Below are 18,961 nucleotides of genomic sequence, written 5' to 3' on the forward strand. Positions count from 1 at the left end.
TTGGATCTTTTTCCGTTTAGTTTATCACCCTAAGTTTTTTTATATAGTACAGCTTTTCTAGTAACATGACAGAGACTCAGGTTTTTTTTTTTAACTTTTGTTTCTTAGAGTTAAGTGCTTTCTTTGGTCTTTTTAGTCTCTAGAAATAATATATCTTGACAATATTTTTTATATTAACTTAAAATACTAGTCAGTGATTCTTTCCTTGCGTTTTAGATTGAAAAAAAAATGTAGTATTAATTTTTCTGGCTTTCCCAAATTTTTATATCTGAAGACTTTTATATAATAGTCTAAATTTTGCTGTGGACCTATTCAGTGTTTGGCTTGCCAGATATTCTTAGGATTTAGTGTTGCAGTCACAGAAGACTGTTTTGCTCCAGAAAGCTGTTTTTGTGGTCTTAAGGTAAGGGGCTGTGCTATAACAGGGAGGTGTAAGTTCAGTTGTTTTTAGACTTAGGTAACCTCACCATTTGTCAATTATAACATCATGGTTTATACAGCATTTATGCTGTCTCACATTATCTTTAATGATTTCTTTTTTTAAAGATAGGACTGGTGGTATCCCTATTTTATTGTTGAGGAGACCAAGATTTAGAGAGATTGTTTCTTAGGTCACATAGTGTATATAAGGAGAACTGAGCTAGAGCCCAACTCTCCCAACTCCATTTACTCTCAAAAACATGCTTAGAGACAGTTCCAAAGTGGTTTTTTGTTGTTTTTTAAACTTATTTTTAGTTTTGAGCCCTGGACACTGAAATCACCTTCCTGTATACATTCTTCAACAGTGTTTCTATTAATGACCTCAGTTTTAGTTGGAAACTTTAGGGCATTGATACAGCTCTTTCACTAGGACCATATACCTGCTTGTTCCCTTTATTTGGTTTGAGTCATACAAATGTGTGACTCAAGTCGTACTTGAGTGTTGTCTTTAACTTGGATGGACTGTTTACCTTACCTCACTAAAGATTACTCTTTTCCCTTGCACTTTATTTAGGCTCTTATCCTGGCCTTGTGGTTCTAGGCTGGCTCCTTGATATTGCTCATGACCTAGTACTGGTACAAGTAAGTGTTGATGACTTGCTTCTCACTATCTGGCCTTTTTGCAGTATTAGGTCTGGAGGGCTGAAACAATGGGGTTCAACTCATAAAGAACACTTTTTTAAAACTGAAGGAATATTTGACCTTGGTCCTGAAAATGTTTAAAATAACTATAAAAATATTTAGGGCCTTTTATTTTAAATGTTTATCCTTGCCAACTGACCTTTAAAAGTATTTTTAATATCTGAGAAATAGGTGAATTTCTTTCAGGTCCTAACCAAGAAGATAAAGGAGTTTTTAAGGAATTTTTAAAACTATTTTAAAAATTAAATAGTTGCTTTTTGTTTTGTTCTCATTTTCTTTTATTTTCTTTCCCTGGTCTCCTCAAAGGGCTTGGGAAATGTGCCTACATTCTTAACTTAAGGGCATTGTTGACCACTTAGTCAAAAACAAAACACACATAGTATTTTAAGTTTCTATTTACATATACAGGACTAAATATGGAGCAGAATGAAAAAAAATGAGCAAGATCTTTATGAACTTACCATTTAGTGGGACATGTAATGTCATAGATGTATAATATAAGACATAGTATGGCAAATTATGTAGTAGGAATACACGTAAATCATGGAAGTGCTTTTGTGTTTCAGAAGATAAAGTGCACATCTGTTTTTTGGAGCATTGAGAAAAACTTGGATAGGAGAATTCCATGAGATAGACTTTTGGAAACAGGTCTGGTCTTCACAGGTGTAGGTGATAGGTGGCACATTCCAAAATGAAAGTAGTCCAGGGAAGGAAAAAGCATTAAAGCAAGAACGTACGGTACTAATTTATGCAAGTAGTGAATAATTCAGTCTGATTTGAATATGGTATTGTGAGGGATAGGATTGAAATGTGCTTGCTTGGTTTTTCTTCTTTCCGCTTTTGGCATTTCTCTGATTTCTTCATTGTTCTTGTTTTTCTTGAACCCTTAAGTGTGCATATTCCATATGATTTATTTATTTATTTTAAATTTTTATTTTTTATTTTTTTACAGGGACAGAGAGAGAGAGTCAGATAGAGGGATCGATAGGGACAGACAGACAGGAACGGAGAGAGATGAGAAGCATCAATCATCAGTTTTTCGTTACGACACCGTAGTTGTTCATTGATTGCTTTCTCATATGTGCCTTGACCGCGGGCCTTCAGCAGACTGAGTACCCCCCCACCCCACCCCCCGCTCGAGCCAGTGACCTTGGGTCCAAGCTGGTGAGCTTTTATGCTGAAGCCAGATGAGCCCACGCTCAAGCTGGCTATCCCGGGGTCTCGAACCTGGGTCCTTCCGCATCCTAGTCCGATGCTCTATCCACTGTACCACCGCCTGGTTAGGCCATATGATTTATTTTTTAAGAAAATTTTTAAAGAGGTGTTTTAGGTTTAGAACAAAATTGAGAGGGAGAACAGATTTTCCATGTACTTTATAGTCCCATACGTGCCTGGTCTCTCTCATTATCGTCATCATCACTCACCAGGTTGGTACTTTTTTTTTTTTAATACTAAAGGTTGCCCTGGCCGGTTGGCTCAGCGGTAGAGCGTCGGCCTAGCGTGCGGAGGACCCGGGTTCGATTCCCGGCCAGGGCACACAGGAGAAGCGCCCATTTGCTTCTCCACCCCTCCGCCGCGCTTTCCTCTCTGTCTCTCTCTTCCCCTCCCGCAGCCAAGGCTCCATTGGAGCAAAGATGGCCCGGGCGCTGGGGATGGCTCCTTGGCCTCTGCCTCAGGCGCTAGAGTGGCTCTGGTCGCAATATGGCGACGCCCAGGATGGGCAGAGCATCGCCCCCTGGTGGGCAGAGCATCGCCCCTGGTGGGCGTGCCGGGTGGATCCCGGTCGGGCGCATGCGGGAGTCTGTCTGACTGTCTCTCCCCGTTTCCAGCTTCAGAAATGAAAAAAAAAAAAAATACTAAAGGTTGAACCTATACTGACATCATAATCACCCAGAGTTCATAATTTCTGTTTGGGTTAATTCTTGGTGTTGTACATTCAGCAGGCTCGGACAAATATATCATATAATGATACCTATTCATCATCATATCATACAGAATATTTTTACTGCCCTAAAAATTCTCGGTTATTATTGTTTTAGATGCTTCTTCTGTTCTTCTATCTCTTTCTTTGTGGTTTTCTTTTACACATGTTATTCCTTTTGTTGTCCCACAGCCCTTGGATATTCTGTTATCTTCTTTTGCATCTATTTTCTCTTTGCTTTTTAGTTATTGAGGTTTCTGTTGGTATATCGTCTAGCTCAGAAATTTTTTCTTCAGCTTTGTTCAGTCTACTAATAAGCCTATTTAAGGCATTCTTCATTTCTGTTACAATGTTTTTGAACTCTAGCATTTCTTTCTGGTTCCTTAGGACTTTTAACCCTCTGCTTTACCTTGCCTTTCTGTTTCCATATACTGTCTACTTTATCTGTTAAAGCTTGTAGCATATTTAATTAGAGTTGTTTTAAATTCCTGGCTTGATACTTGCTCAGTTTTTCTAGGTAGTGTTTTTTGCATTTTGGTATGCTATATAATTTTTTTTTTCTTGGTAGCTGGATGTGATTTATGGGGTAAAAGGAACATCTTTAAATAAGCCTCAAGTAGTATGGTGGTGAGGTATGGTGGTGGGCAAGTGTTCTACAGTCCAATGAGTAGGTCCTAGTCTTTTGGAGAGCCTGTCTCTGGACTGTGAACTTCACCAGTGGGTCTCAGTTGTTGTTCTTGTGTTTTTCTTTCTGCTTACGTGAGATAGGATGGCTAGAGTGAGCTGGAGTTGGGTATTTCTCTTCTCTTACTGGAAGGATAGAGTCTGGTTGAGTTGAATATTTCCCCTGGTCAATTAGGCTCTGTTAATATCCTAGCAGGTTAAGTAAGCTCTGGGTCAGTAGTTTCCCCTGAGGACAGGCCTTGTTTGGAAGAACAGAGTGCTCTGAAGTATTTTGAAATGGTTCTTTTCCCTCACCCCTTGTTGGAAATAGGAGGCGACCCCACCCCCTGCCCTGATCTTTATTGTGGAATCTGGTCAAACTCCTGGAGGTAATTTTTACAATATCATGGGAGTCTTTGTGGGGTAGAAAGAAACTCTACTCTCCTAAGTTCTTGACACTGATCTAATAATTAAATCTGCATCTGATAGTACAATAGGAATAAATAACTGAATTTAATTATATACAGATGTACACATGGGAACCCCATATACACAAAAGAGTCAGAGATCCCATAGACATAAGAGATTCAGAGACAGAAAGGAAAAAATGAGGCATGTATAAAATTCTGAACTAAAGAAGTAGTAAGGCACTTTGGGGCTTCAGAGGGTCATTGCAGATGATAAAAAGAATAGAGAGATATTCAGTAATTGCTAGTTTCCCCTGCTACCTAGATAGGTAAACAAAGTTTATGACAATCTCTTATTTATGGGCAAGGTGTCTAATTTAAATTCTTCTAGACAGTTTAGGGGTCGGGGGACCAACATTTCTCTTAAGACCACAGGGGTATCCACTGCCTTTAGCTCAAAATAATTCATATACCACAGAGGTACATCTTGGGGTGACTCATTCTGAACCTCTATACCTGCCTTATGACTAGGTATCCTTGGGGTTTTTAATTCTCAGACTTCTTTGCACCAAACCTCTAGCAATTTATCAATCACAGTTCAGCCCTGTGTTCTCTCCTCTCTAATGAATCCGAGAACAGTTTTTTACTGTTCAGTGAGCTTTTTACATGTTAGAATGAGGTGGCAACTTCCAACTCCTTGCGTGCTAAACCAGAAAACAGAAGTTTCTTCCATAAAATTTTTGTCTTTTGGGCCTCTTTTTTTTCCCCCTTTTCTTTCAACTAAGAAGCTTTATTTAGGCTCATGGCTTTAACTATCACTTCTGTGTATGTTCAGTTCTGACTTTTATCCTGAATTCCATTTTCACATTTTGTCAGCTAGAATCTCCAATTCTGTCCTAAATTCTAAAGAACTACATTGCTATCTTTCCCCGTTTTTCTGTCTAGAAAGTCTCATGTTGAACCAGTCACTCACTGATTTTCTTAAAAAACTTGTTTCCCATCTCTCCTTAACTCTGTTGCTGTTTTTATTGAAGGTATATCACTATTTTATTTAAAACTCAGGCTCTATGCTTCTTATTGTTCCCCCTCTCTGAGTTGTTGAGCTTTATTCTTATGTTGATTTTTTATTTATGATTTTAATTTGTGTTTACATAGATTCAAGTGTCCCACCGAATATATCTCCCCCCACCCTCTTATTGTCCCCCCCACTCTGTACCCCCTTTCCTCAATGCCTTCCCCCCTTCCCTCCAGGATTTGCTGTTCTGTTCTCTATAAGTTGATTTCTAAGTGGTCTTTCCATTGCTAGTCTTGTCTTCCTTTGAAGTCCGTTTTCACCAGCCTGACCAGTGGTGGCGCAGTGGATAGAGCATCGACCTGGGATGCTGAGGACCCAGGTTCAAAACTCCGAGGTCTCAGGCTTGAGCATGGCTCACAGCCTGAGCATGGGGTTGCTGGGTTGAGCATGGGATCCATAGACATAGATCCTGTGGTCTCTGGTTTGAGCCCAAGGCCACTGACTTGAACAAGGGGTCACTGGCTCAGCTTGAGCCCCCCCCCCCCCCCCCGTAAAGGCACATAATGAGAAAGCAATCGATAAGCAACTAAAGTGAGGCAGCTATGAGTTGATGCTTCTCATCTCTCTCCCTTCCTGTCTCTCTCTCTCTCAAAAAAAAAATTCATTTTGACCATTATTACTTTACTAAAACATTTAGAACATAGAATTTTGTTATTTTTTTTTCCTATTCAAAAACTTGTATTTTCATGGTCCAGTGGTCTCAATCTTTAGTGTGTACAGAATCACCTGGAGGATCTGTCAAAATACATAGGACTGGACCTACGTAGAGTTTCTGCGTTAGTAGGCCTGAGAAGAGGCCCAAGAATTTGCTTTTCTCATTGTCAGACGTCATATAAGCACTGGGGATTCTTCCACCTGCATATATGTCTGTAAACTCTATATTCTTTCCTGTAACTGTGGGTTCACTGTGCTCCTTGCAAAAGGGAATTCTGCTACTTGTTTTTGTGTACTTTAATTTCATCTCCTCTTACCACTGTAGAACAATGATTTAGCATTTTTTCTTCTCTCTTTAAGTTTCCCATTGATTTGAGTGAGAGAATAAGGGGGAAAGAGAGAGAGAAAGAGAAAGAAGCATTAACCCGTTCCAGTTAGTTGATCTATTTAGTTTTGTATTGATTGCTACTTGCTTGTTCCCTGTTTGGGGATTAAACCTGCTACCTCGGCTAGCTGGGATGATGCTGTATCCACCCAGCCGCTTGGCAGGTGGCTCTTCAACAGCCATATTTGTAGTTTCTAATGGATCTTTTCCATCTGATGCAAAACTGCCTTATTTTTCCACCATATAAATGCAACAAAATAAAAACTTTTTACTCTGCTTCTCCTTTTGGTTATTTCCGTGTTCCTTTATCCTTTACTTACACAAAGATCCTTAAAAGACTTTGTATACTATTTCTTTCATCTCATTCTTTCTTGAAATCACTCAAGCTTTTGCCTCTATTATTCTACCAAAACTGTTATGTGTTCACCAGAGATGTTCATGTTGCTACGCATGGTCAGTTTTCAGTCTTCATATCACTTACCAGCATCATGGTTTAGTTAGACATGCTTTCCTTTTTAACATACTTTTTTTCACCTGGCTTCTAGGAAACCATATTTTTCTTTAACTATACTGGTTGCTTTTTTTCAGTTTCTTTGCTGATTTCCTCTTCAACTCTCAGACCTCCCAACGTTGGAGTACTCTAAAACTTAGTCCTTACACCTATTTTTCTACTTACTCCTTTGGTGATCTCATCTAATTTCAAGTCTTTTTTTTTTTTTTTGTATTTTTCTGAAGCTGGAAACGGGGAGTGACAGTCAGACAGACTCCCGCATGCGCCCCTCGGGGATCCACCCGGTACGCCCACCAGGGAGCGACACTCTGCCCACCAGGGGGCGATGCTCTGCCCCTCCTGGGCGTCGCTCTGTTGCGACCAGAGCCACTCCAGCACCTGGGGCAGAGGCCAAGGAGCCATCCCGGGCCATCCTTGCTCCAATAGAGCCTCGCTGCGGGAGGGGAAAAGAGAGACAGAGAGGAAGGAGAGGGGGAGGGGTGGAGAAGCAGATGGGCGCTTCTCCTGTGTGCCCTGGCCGGGAATCGAACCTGGGACCTCTGCACCCCAGGCTGATGCTCTACCACTGAGCCAGCCGGCCAGGGCCTTAATTTCAAGGCTTTTAAATACCCTCTATTCATTGGAGTCCTAAGCTCTGGATTTGTATATCCAACTGCATCAACATCTTCATTTGTATATATGACTCAACATAGGTTTAGAATGTTCAAAATTGAGTCCTGATTTTCTGCTTGACCCAAATTTCTTTTTCTCTGTTATTTTAATTTCTGACAATGGAATTAGTTTAAACAGCTGCTTCATAACACCCCTTAAGTGGGCCAAAAAATTTGACATCATCTTTGATGTTTTGTGGTTTTATCCACCGTTGTTTATTGCCAATATCCATTAATCTTTTGGAGGTTGCAAATGCCAATCTTTGGATTCTGTTATTTTTTCATATTAGTTGGAATTCTTTAAAGGGAAATTTTAATCTATTATTTGGTTTTTTATTTCTATAGGAAAGACAGGATAAATGACTGATTATTTCCCCTTATTTATAGCTTTACAAAAATAATTAGGTAGTTTCCAAGGATCCTCCAAAGAAGATAGAAGAATATGTGTGTTTCTGGGAAGGGGGTTGTGGGTAATGGTTATGCATATAGTATCATGAACCCGTGGATTTAAATGAATTTCAGGCTATTATGATTTATTTTGTTGTAGTTTAAATTGTCCTATATTTGGCCAGAAGAAGCTTATTTTAGCTTGTGCCTGGATCCTTCTGACTCAGCCTTAGTAGTCTTTGCTTCTACTGTGAAGTTTCTTGCTTTCTACTGTGATGTTTCAGGCCCAGCTTGTACATTTCTGGCCCCAGAATTCCACTTTCTTCAACCATTTTTCTAAGAAGACTTGATTTCTTTCACTGGAGGAATATAATACCTGAAAGACCACAGTCAAAGGTGCTGTAGTGCTTTGAGTCATTGTTCCTTGATTTATTTCCCGTGGATAGAGCTAGGAAGTATTTTGTTGTTGTTTTTAAAAGATTATATACACTGTGAATTCAGCCTGATACTTATGATACAAGTTTAATACTAGAGGATTTTTATTTAACTTCATTGATTTTTACCCTTATATTTTCCTGCAATCACACAGAAACTCTTGATGCATACTGATGCCAGCATACTCATTAGATTTATCCCACAGTATGTACACAACAGTCTCAGGATAGCAGTACTAACATTAACACCTATGATATGGTTACTAAAAACAGTTTAACACTTTTTTATGATTTCTTTTTTTGTTGTTTTTCATAGGGTATATTCCACAAGGGATATATACTTAAAGTCAGTGGAGATAGTTCCTAACAGTATGATTATATTCTAAGTAGATAATATAATTAGGTTCATTTGTTTAGTTCAACTTGTGACTTTTAGTGATTACATTTAAAAATTAATTTTGTTTTGTAATTATAAAAATATTTATATGGTTCCACAGTTCTATTTATGAAACAAAAGTATATGCAAAAGGTATAGCTTTCACCTCTGTCTCATATATTATATTTGCTCTATTCTTTTAAAGGTAACCTTTTTCTTCTAATTTTATGGTTTATCTGTCCTTTACTTTTTTACATATAAGCAAATACAGTGTGTCTGTAAAGTCATGGTGCACTTTTGACCCGTCACGGGAAAGCAACAAAAGACGATAGAAATGTGAAATCTGCACCAAATAAAAGGAAAACCCTCCTAGTTTCTGTAGGATGATGTGGCAGCATGTGCGCATGCACAGATGATGACATAACACTGTGTATACAGCGGAGCAGCCCACGGCCATGCCAGTCAAGATGTGGACGGTACAGAGGAAAGTTCAGTGTGTTCTGTGGCTCGCTAAATTTGAATCCGTGACCAAAGTGCAACGTGAATATCGGCGCATTTATAACGAAGCACCACCACATAGGAATAACATTACTGGGTGGGATAAGCAGTTGAAGGAAACCGGCAGTTTGGTGGAGACACCCCGTTCTGGTAGGCCATCAGTCAGTGGCGAGTCTGTAGAGGCTATTTGGGATAGCAACCTAAGAAGCCCTAAAAAATCTGTGCGTGCGTGTTTTCGACAATTACACCTAAGCAAGACTACAGTTCATAAGGTGTTAAAGAAATGTCTCTGTTTTAGGGAGTACAAATTGCGGCTGTTGCATGCTATCAAACTGGTGGATAGACCCACATGATGCACATTTGCTACAGATATGCTTCATGAAATCGACAATGATGCAAGATTTTTGCAGAAGATTGTGTTTAGCAATGAGGCGACCTTCCATATCTGTGGCCATGTTCATCGCCATAATGTCTGAATATGGGCTGCTGAACATCCTCATGCCTACGTTGAGTACGAATGTAACACCCCTAAAGTGAGCGTGTGCTGTGGCCTGATGCACGATAAGGTGATAGGCCCATTTTTTTTTCGTGGAGCAGTCTGTGACGGCAAAGTCCTATCTTGACATGTTGGAATTGTATGCGGTGCCACAATTTCCAGAAGGTGTCATCTTTCAACAGGACTATGGAGATGTCATCTTTCAATAGGACGACGCTCCTCCACACTTGTTTGTGAGTTTCTGGATAGAACATTCCCCCGGCGGTGGATAGGCAGGGGTTCTGTCAAGCCATGGCCACCATGATCCCTGGATCTGAAGCCCTTAGACTTTTACTTTTGGGGTTATGTGCATTGAACGTATCAACGACATTAATCACTTCAAACAGAGAATCACAGACGTTATTCACTCTGTTACACCAGACCTCCTTACCCAGGTGTGGCAAGAACTTCACTATTGTTTGGATGTGTATAGGGCAACAGATGGAGCCCACATCGAACTGCACTGAATAGGTATGAAACTGGGAGAGTTTTCCTTTTATTTGGTGCAGATTTCACATTTCTATCGTCTTTTGTTGCTTTCCTGTGACCGGTCAAAAGTGCACCATGACTTTATGAACACACTGTACTTAGATATTTTTATTCTCTTCTTAAAAATTCAACCTTGCTTATTTCAAGTAGCAATATACTTTTAATTTTGCTTATTTTATTAATTTCTGGGTTTCTTGTGCAAGAAAATACATTCTTTGAGGTTAGAGTCTTCTTTGCTTTATTCTTCTCTATTCTCACCACTTAGAACTGAATCATTGATTGCATTGTGCTTTCGTGGTTCATCTTAATGCAAATTAAAATGTGTTTGTTAAAATATATTTTATTAGTAAATACTCCAGTTAAGAGTGACAAGATGCTGAAGAGCTCAAATTAATATTCTAAAGTTATTTTTACTTCTGTGTAATAATCTTTTCTAGTAAGTAGTGAAAATAGTTTCATAATTAAAGTAACAAAATACTCATTTTAAGTCAGCCATCACTGAATATGTATTTTCATTGATTACCCAAATAATATATCCCACATTTTTGTTAACTCTGTGAATATGATGCGTATGTGTTCTAATTTGTGCATATGGTTCTACATAGATTTTTAAATCTAACAGTGCTGAGAGAATGCTTAAATTTAAAAAGCATGTACTGTGGGGGAAGGGGCATTTGGGAACTTCTACTTTTCTACCAAATTTTGTTTAAAAAAACTGTTCTAAAAAATAGTCTTAAAAAGTCGTGTGTATTTTAGTACTATTAGTACTGGGATTCATGGCAGATTTACAAAACTAGAGTGATGTCAATTAGATTTGTGCCAGAAGCCCTATATAAAATTATTGCATTTGTATATGATGTCATTATTATAAGTTGCACATGCAAATTATCAGTTTTCTTCTATTAGTATTAAGGTGAAAGAAGTAAGTGTAATTAATAAAGTGAGTATACCAGGAATAGAACCGTGTGTGCATATGATTAAGTAAACCTTGCAAAAATACTGAGCTCTTACTATGTTTAAAATATATAAAGGTAGGATTGCAGGTCATTGGGAATACTGGTGTTATTTCAGTAAACAATGCTTGGATAATGAAGATTTAGAGAAAAATAAAATTAGATCCTAACCTTTTACCTTATGTAGAAAATAAACCAGATTGATTAAAAAATTTAATAGTAAAAGTGAAACTACACAGAAATTACAAGTGAATATTAGAAGTTATTAGAACCTCTGATAAGAGCCTGTCAGTTTCCTTAATGTAGTCTAATTACACATTGGTTCTTTAAGACAGGAAGGAGTGAAAGAATAAGTGGAAGGAACTGCTCAGTTTATAGTCTGACTTTCATCACCTCTTTTTCTTGTCTCCATACGAAGGTCTCTTACTGTTTGCTGCTGTAATTGTCAGGCTTGCCCCCCACCCCCGGTGTGTGTGTACTTCTGTGTTTATGTGCACTTTTCTTCTTTAACTCCAATCAGAAATATGCCTCTTCTTGACTTCCCACAAAGCAGAAATTTCAGATAGTTTAATAACCGTCTTTAGTAAAAGGATATAAAGACATAATAATAAGCAGTTGGATAATCTGGTTTATAGAGTCAATTTAGCAATTTGTGATTCTTTCTATTTATATGATAATTCTCTGTTTGTCTCTTGCTGTATTTTTTAGGATGGTTCTTTTTTTTTTTTTTTGGCTTCAAATAATAAAATACTTGAACTGAAGTAGCTTAAACAACAGTGGTATAATATTTGAAATTACATCACCATAAGTCTGGGACTAAATGCTTTCAAGTTTAATTCAGAGGCTCAGTAATGTGTAGGGCTCTGTGTTAACTTTTCTTCATTTGTTGGCTTTCTAATTATGGTTGGAAAGGTCGACAGTAGCTCCAACTTTTGTATATTCTCCCGTGATAACATCAGAAGTGAGGAAGGAGTTTGAAGAAATAGTGTTCTCCCTTTTTCTGCTTTTCTTTCTTTGTTTTATCAGAAAGAAAAAAACATACAGTCCCATGTGTAAATTAAGTATATAAATGGACATTTCATAAAAGGAATAACAGATGGTTAATAAACACATAAGAGAATTTTAATCTCAATAAGACTCTGGAGTGCCTGATTTACTTCTGTTTTTCTTGAGGATTACCAAACAGTGCCTTGGTGAATCCAGGTAACACCTTGTGTATATAAGGATAGAAGTTAAGAGAGGGTACCTCAAAATATGTTCAGTCATTTCAAGAAATGATATAAAGTCTATAAGTCAAGGCAAACGTTTAACTCATTACTTAAAACATAAGTGATTTACATGAAATAGCTGACATTGATGAGTGTTTACTATATACCAAGTACTCTTCTTTACACTTCGCAGGAAATAAATCACTTCTCACAACCCTCTGACTAAGACTTACTAGCATTTTGCTGACTAGAAACTGAAGCAGAAACAGTAAAGTAACTTATTTAAGTCATGTAATAGATAGTAGATGTGGGATAGATCTGTGATTTGGAGACTGAGTCTGTGCTCTCAACCACTGTGCATCCTGTTTGATAAAACAATTTCGGGTTGAAGAGAGAAACACGGGCAATTCATGCTTTATTAGCATGCTGTGAAAGGTTGGGAATCCATGCATTTTTACAGAACATCCTGGTTAGGTGGTGGTAAAGAACTTACCTTTGTAAGTTTTTAGAATTTCCTTACAGAATTAGGCCCCTTAAATATCTATATAAAATAGAAGGCATTACAGACTCTCCCTTAGCCTTAGCTTTGTCTCTTTCAGGGTGAGATACAGTCCTATCTTTCTTGTTATGCATCATTTCCGCTGAGACATCATACTAAGTAATTTAATATTATTTTCAAGGCAGGAAGACCCTGCAGTTTTTTTCAAGGAACCCATCAGCTTTAACTGACTCATACAGCAGACCTTAGACACTGTTGTTCGGATGACAGGTGTCCTTTGGGAACATCTCTGCTTACATTGTCAGTGAAAAAGCTGTGGTTTTTCTATTTCTGTGTTATTTATTTTGTTTCAGAATATCTGAAATGGTAATTTAAGAATATTAGGTAATCTTATCTTTATAAATGTCTGCTATTTCCACACATGTGTATTAAGCCTAACAACATAATTAGGGTGAAATTCATTTATTCAGGCTTTAAACTTTAACAGCAGTAACAACAGTGATATATAAAAACCAGTCAATATTTTTGATTTAATGTAATTTTGTTGTATGATACTTCTATGCATTATGACATCTTAATTTAATTTTCATAACCATATGTGGTGGACAGTTTTCTTTTTCTCGTAGAGAGGAGAAATATGAGGATAAAGAGAATTTCAGGAATGGTGAGATTCTGAATCTAGTCTGTCAGACTGCAGAGTCTGAGTGTCGAACTGGGATAATAAATCACCTCTCCAAGATATTGAGGTCATAAAGTTGTGTACTTAAAAATAAAAGGAAGCAGGTTTATAATTGTCATGCCATAGAAATCAGGGCAAGAGTTGTGTAGCCCAGGCCTCCTGAGGAGCTGAAACTGGAAGGTCATCAAGAACTGCGGCAGTTCCTGGTGCCGTGTCTTTCTCTGTCCTCATCTCGGTTCTCTGGTATCATTTTCTCTCTCTGAGTGTTGGCTTCCTCTGCTCTCCTTATCACTTGGCCCATCTGGACTGTCCATAAAATGCTACCTTCAATACCAGTGTCTTAATCACCTTAAAAATCCAGAGCCATGGCCAAGTGACCCTTTTATGGTCTGAATTATAGTTTCCTGTGAGACACAGTGCTGTCATCCTGATCAGGCCCTAGATTGTTTTCTTCTGAGTTAGGTGTCCATCTTTGTCAGGTAGCTGTGGTAGTGGGTAGTAGGTTGAGGGAGGGGCGGCTGGACAGCTTCGGGGATTTGCACTAGTGTTGGTAGGTAGGTTTTCAGGGAAAGAGGCTGAATAGAGTCCCAGAATGTGTCTATACAGCAGGTCCTTGAATAATGTTATTTCTTCAATCTCATTTTGTTATAATGTTGATGAGATGCCATAGGGACTCAACTCATTTATATTAGTTTGCCTGTGGTAAAATTGGTTTCATTATACATCATTTTGTTTAAAGTTGAATAGCCTATTGATGATGTTAAGTGTGAGGACTTACTGTTCTAACATGTATCAGAGAATATTAAAGTAGTGTCATAAAAATAATAGCAAAAATACAAGTATAATAACATAACAAAAGCAAAATATAAACATCAAAAATATAACAAAAATAACAGCACAGATACAAAGTAAAGAATAATAATAAGAACAAGAAATTGAAATCAGTTGATTATGTAAAAGCTACCTTCCTGAAACTGGGCATGTCATTTCTTTAATGGTACTAGAAGAATTTATTTCAAAGACTCCCCTGTGTGAATGTTTTTGAAATGAATATTCAATAGTTATTATTTATTGAGGACTCCTTTATTTGTATTGTCAATTCAGGTTTTCTTATAGTCGGCTTGCATAATTAGATGTACTTATCAAAGAAGTTGACATTATTTTCTGTACATTATTTAGAGATTTACTTCATAGAAGTTAAGGTTCTATTTTCTGATTTCTTAATTCTCTATTTCAGTTAATAAGAAGTATTTGTAATTCATCATGCATTTTCTGTTATTGGTGACTGCTTTTATAATTTCTCTAGTAGCCTGCCTCATTTCTAAGATTTTTAGTTTTCTATGAAGTTTTGGAAGTCTGGTCAAAATGGTCTGTTCTGAAGGATTTTGGGAAGAAGATTTAATGGAATCTGATGGTTTCTGGTGTATTGGGTTCAGTTAAACATTTTCCAGCTAAGTTTCAGCATAAAGTAACTTTACTTATAGTGTTTTCTAGTCAAATTTTATCATCAAAATGTTGCTATATGAGATATAGAATATACTTTTATATGGTTTGTTAGGAATTGTGTTATCTTAGACTTATTTTAAAATAAAATTATACAGGATGGGGCAAGAGGAGGTTTACAGTTGTGAGTACAGGTACATGGAACAGAGTTTATTCTAGTATCATTATTAATTATTGTGTTATATTTCATATGAACAACTGTAAACCTACTTTTCCCCACCTCATATATAATTTTTTAAATGGTTATTCTAGGGAAAATAAAATTCAGTGTGTTTTTTAGTTTTCACCCAACCTTCTTTTCTCTTTTTTCTTTCTTTTTTAAAGTGAGAGGAAGGGAGATATAGAGACAGAGACTCCCTTATGTGCCCCAATTGGGGATCCACCTGCAACACCGTCTGGGGCTGATGCTCAAATCAGCCGAGCTATCCTCAGCACCTGAGGCCTACGCTTGGACCAACCAGGCTGTTCTCAGTGCCTGGGGCCGATGCTTGAACCATTGAGCCACTGGCTGCAAGAGGAGAAAGAGAGAGAGAAAGAGGAAGAGAAGCAGATTGTCATTTCTCTTCTGTGCCTTGTCATTCCTCATGTGCCCTGACCAGGGATTGAACCTGTGACATCCGCACACTGAACCAGTGATCTGTCCCCTGAGCCAATGGACCAGGGCCTCACTCAACTTTCTTAGGAGCCAGAAACTTCTTTTATATCAAATAAGCTATAAATACCATCATAAGCTTTAAAAATGTTTTTTCTTTTATTTTGATAAGAACATTTTTTGACAGGTACACATTTATTCTGGGCTATCTAAAAGAGTTCAAGTAACTAGAATGCTGCATCTAGTCCACCCTTGGAAATTAACTTTATTTTCTGAAATATATTGATTCTGAAGCCATAGAACTCTACTTCTGGGTTCTTTTGTTCATGTGGTAAAAGAATTTCCTAGGTCATTTTTAAAAAATGAGTCATGTTAATGAAACAGTTGCCATTTATTTCAACTTTCTGGACCATTTCCAAAATAGGCATCCTCCCTGTTCTGTCCATTATGGTTTTCAGTCTAGAATTTCTCTGTAGCTCCGACCCCTTCAAAGATAGGAGCAGTTTCTCAGTATCTCAGTGGCAGTGACTTTTTCAGATGTATGTACTGGATTCTGAAGGTATCAGAAAGAGCAGGAGGGGTGGGCAGGAAAAAGAAATTGAAAGTAGGAATAGAAATAGACAATGAGGAGTTGGGGTAATAAGTTGGGCCCCTTTAAAAGTAACTTTTTAAAAGGGCATTTAGAAAAAAGGAATAAGGTATTATTTCGAGTAGCAGAATATGTTAAGTGCAAGAGTAGACTTTTTAGGTTAGTACTTTTCAAATTATCTATGGTGAAGGACCAGATTTTTCATTTTTAATTCATTACTCCTAGGGCGTTCATGGTAAGTACCTTCATCACATGCTTGGGTCAGATGCTTTGAAAACATTGTCTAATTACTACAAAGGTGTCTAAATGGTTACTCACTATTTCTGTCTATACTATGGATTGCTATCAGTTTAATGAGTGATCACTGTCAGCTGACCACCTGTTGAGTAGTGTTGTTGATCCTAAAAAAGCTTGTTTCTTCATTTTTAAAGGTATTAGCTCAGAAAGTGAAATGATTTGCTCAATATAATACAGCTATTAAAATTTTAATTTCTGTAGAGAACAACTCTACTCAAAAGCAAAAATTGGATCCTGGCTGGGTAGCTCGGTTGGTTAGAGCATTGTCCCGAAGCACAGAGGTTGCTAGTTCGATCCACAGTCAGGGCAGATCGACCTCCTTCCTTCCCTCCCTCACTTCCTCCCTTCCTTCCCCCTCCCCACCACCTTTCCTCTCCTTTTGCTAAAGTCAATGAATAAAAATTAAAAAGAAAAAAAAGCAAAAGTTGGTGTTTGGTCTGAAGATGATGTCCGTTGTCAGTATGCAAAAAGTCAGACCAATAAGCTTCTGGGGATTTTTACTTGCTACATTGGGGATGTCTGAAGTAATCTTTTGTATGATCTTATATTTTTGGAATCAAAAGAAAATAAAAATACAAGTAAAACCAATACTAAAAGAGGAAAAATTAGAAGTATTAAAGTATAAAAAGCATAATACTTTTAAAAACTTAGTTTCATATAATTACATACATTAATGAGTTTATAAGGTGAAACTATCAAGAGATAAGGCCTAAAAGATTGTTGGGGACAGGATTGGGAATGGTATGTAAAGTATACCTTTTTATTTGGTAAGCTTTTTATTTGGTAAGCAGTGGGGAGCAATTTAAAAAAATGTGTATAATGAAGCAATATAGAGCAGGTTGGTTTTTAGCAAAGAATATTTTAATGCTTTTTCCCTATACTATTAAAGTAAGATTAGTAGAGGATGTACTTCAGTTTGTAAAATATTGTACTTTAGTTCTAAACACTGTTAATTGAATGCCTTTCTTTTGTGTGTGTGTGTGTGTGTGTGTGTGTGTATCTGAAAACTGTCTTTATCGTACTTTTATTTCTATAAAAATATTTTCAGTGCTTGTAGAATTCTTAAGCTGACACCATATTTCCCCATGTATAAGAGGCTCCCATGTATAAGATGCATCTTAATTTTGGGGCCCGAAATTTGAAAAAAAAAATTACATAAAGTTATTGAGCTCAAGTTTTATTCATCATAAAATTCATACAACTCCTCATCACTGTCAAAACTCCCATCCAGCCTGACCAGGTGGCGCAGTAGATAGAGCATGGGACTGGGACACAGAGGACCTAGGTTCAAAAACCCAAGGTTGCCAGCTTGAGTGCAGGCTCATCTGGCTTGAGCATGGGCTCACTATTTTGAGCGAGGGATTTCTGGCTTGAGCATGGGATCATAGACATGACCCCATGGTCGCTGGCTTGAGCCCAAAGGTTGCTGGCTTGAAGCCCAAGGTTGCTGGTTTGAGCCCATGGTCACTGGCTTGAGCCCAAAGGTCACTGGCTTGAAGCCCAAGGTTGCTGGCTTGAGCCCAACATCGCTGGCTTGAGCAAGGGGTCACTCACTCTGCTGTAGCTCCTAGTCAAGGCACATATGAGAAAGCAATCACTGAACAACTAAGGAGCTGCAACAAAGAGTTGATGCTTCTCATCTCTCTCTCTTCCTGTCCACCTGTTCCTATCTATCCCTCTCTCTGACTCTCTCTCTGTCAAAAAAACCCCCAAAATTTCCTTCCATTAGCTTGTGCTCATCTGTGTCTGATGACAAATCACTGCCTTCAATAATGAATGCAGAAACAAGTGTGAAAAAGCTGAAAATGCAGGTAAAAAAACCCTACAACCACTGTTTAAGACACACCAGTTTTTAGACTCCAGATTTTTCAAAAAAGGGTGCACCTTCTACATGGGGACATATGGGATATTTTCTTACAGCACACTAAAATACTATTCCATTATCTAGCATTTATCACTTTGTTTCTCCATGGAAGTACTGGCCTCTGCATGCTTTGAAGATTTTCTTTGGCTTTGATTTTAAGCAGTTTTATTAAGATGTGCTCAGATGTGCCTTGGGTTTTATAGAGAATCTTGTTTTATTGTTTTGTTTTGCGATAGAAGAGATATAAGTTCAACACATAGTTGAATCATTGTAGTTGTTCACTGATTGCTTCTCATACGTGCCTTGACTGGGGGGCTCCAGTTGAGCCATTGACCCCTTATTCAAGCCAGCAACCTTGGGCCTTAAGCCAGTGTGACTTTTGGGCACAAGCCAGTGACCATGGCATCATGTTGATGGTAACACTCAAGGCAGCAACCCTGCACTCAAGCTGGTGAGCCCATGCTCAAGTCGGCGACCTCAGGATTTTGAACCTGGTACCTCAGCATTCCAGGCTGATGCTCTATCTACTGTGCCAGCACCAGTCAAGCAATAGAGATTCTTGACTCTGACTTCAAATGCCTTTCAACTCTAAGTAATAGCTTAAACAGTAGTAGAATATAGAAATATGCAGTAATTGAGATTAGCATTTAGTGTATTTTTTTTTATAAAT

The 18,961-nt window shown here is 37.9% G+C and overlaps 1 protein-coding gene and 1 non-coding gene across 2 annotated transcripts in view; one reads left to right on the forward strand and one right to left on the reverse strand.

Annotated features, from left to right (window-relative positions):
• Positions 1 to 18,961, forward strand: part of STIM2 (stromal interaction molecule 2) — a 167,082-nt gene that overhangs the window by 88,602 nt on the left and 59,519 nt on the right. The window lies entirely within an intron of this gene.
• TRNAP-GGG (transfer RNA proline (anticodon GGG)) lies at positions 7,248 to 7,323 on the reverse strand. The gene has a single exon. It is a non-coding gene; the product is annotated as a tRNA-Pro (tRNA).

This window comes from Saccopteryx leptura, chromosome 5 (assembly GCF_036850995.1).
Source record: "Saccopteryx leptura isolate mSacLep1 chromosome 5, mSacLep1_pri_phased_curated, whole genome shotgun sequence".
Classification (NCBI taxonomy): domain Eukaryota; kingdom Metazoa; phylum Chordata; class Mammalia; order Chiroptera; family Emballonuridae; genus Saccopteryx; species Saccopteryx leptura.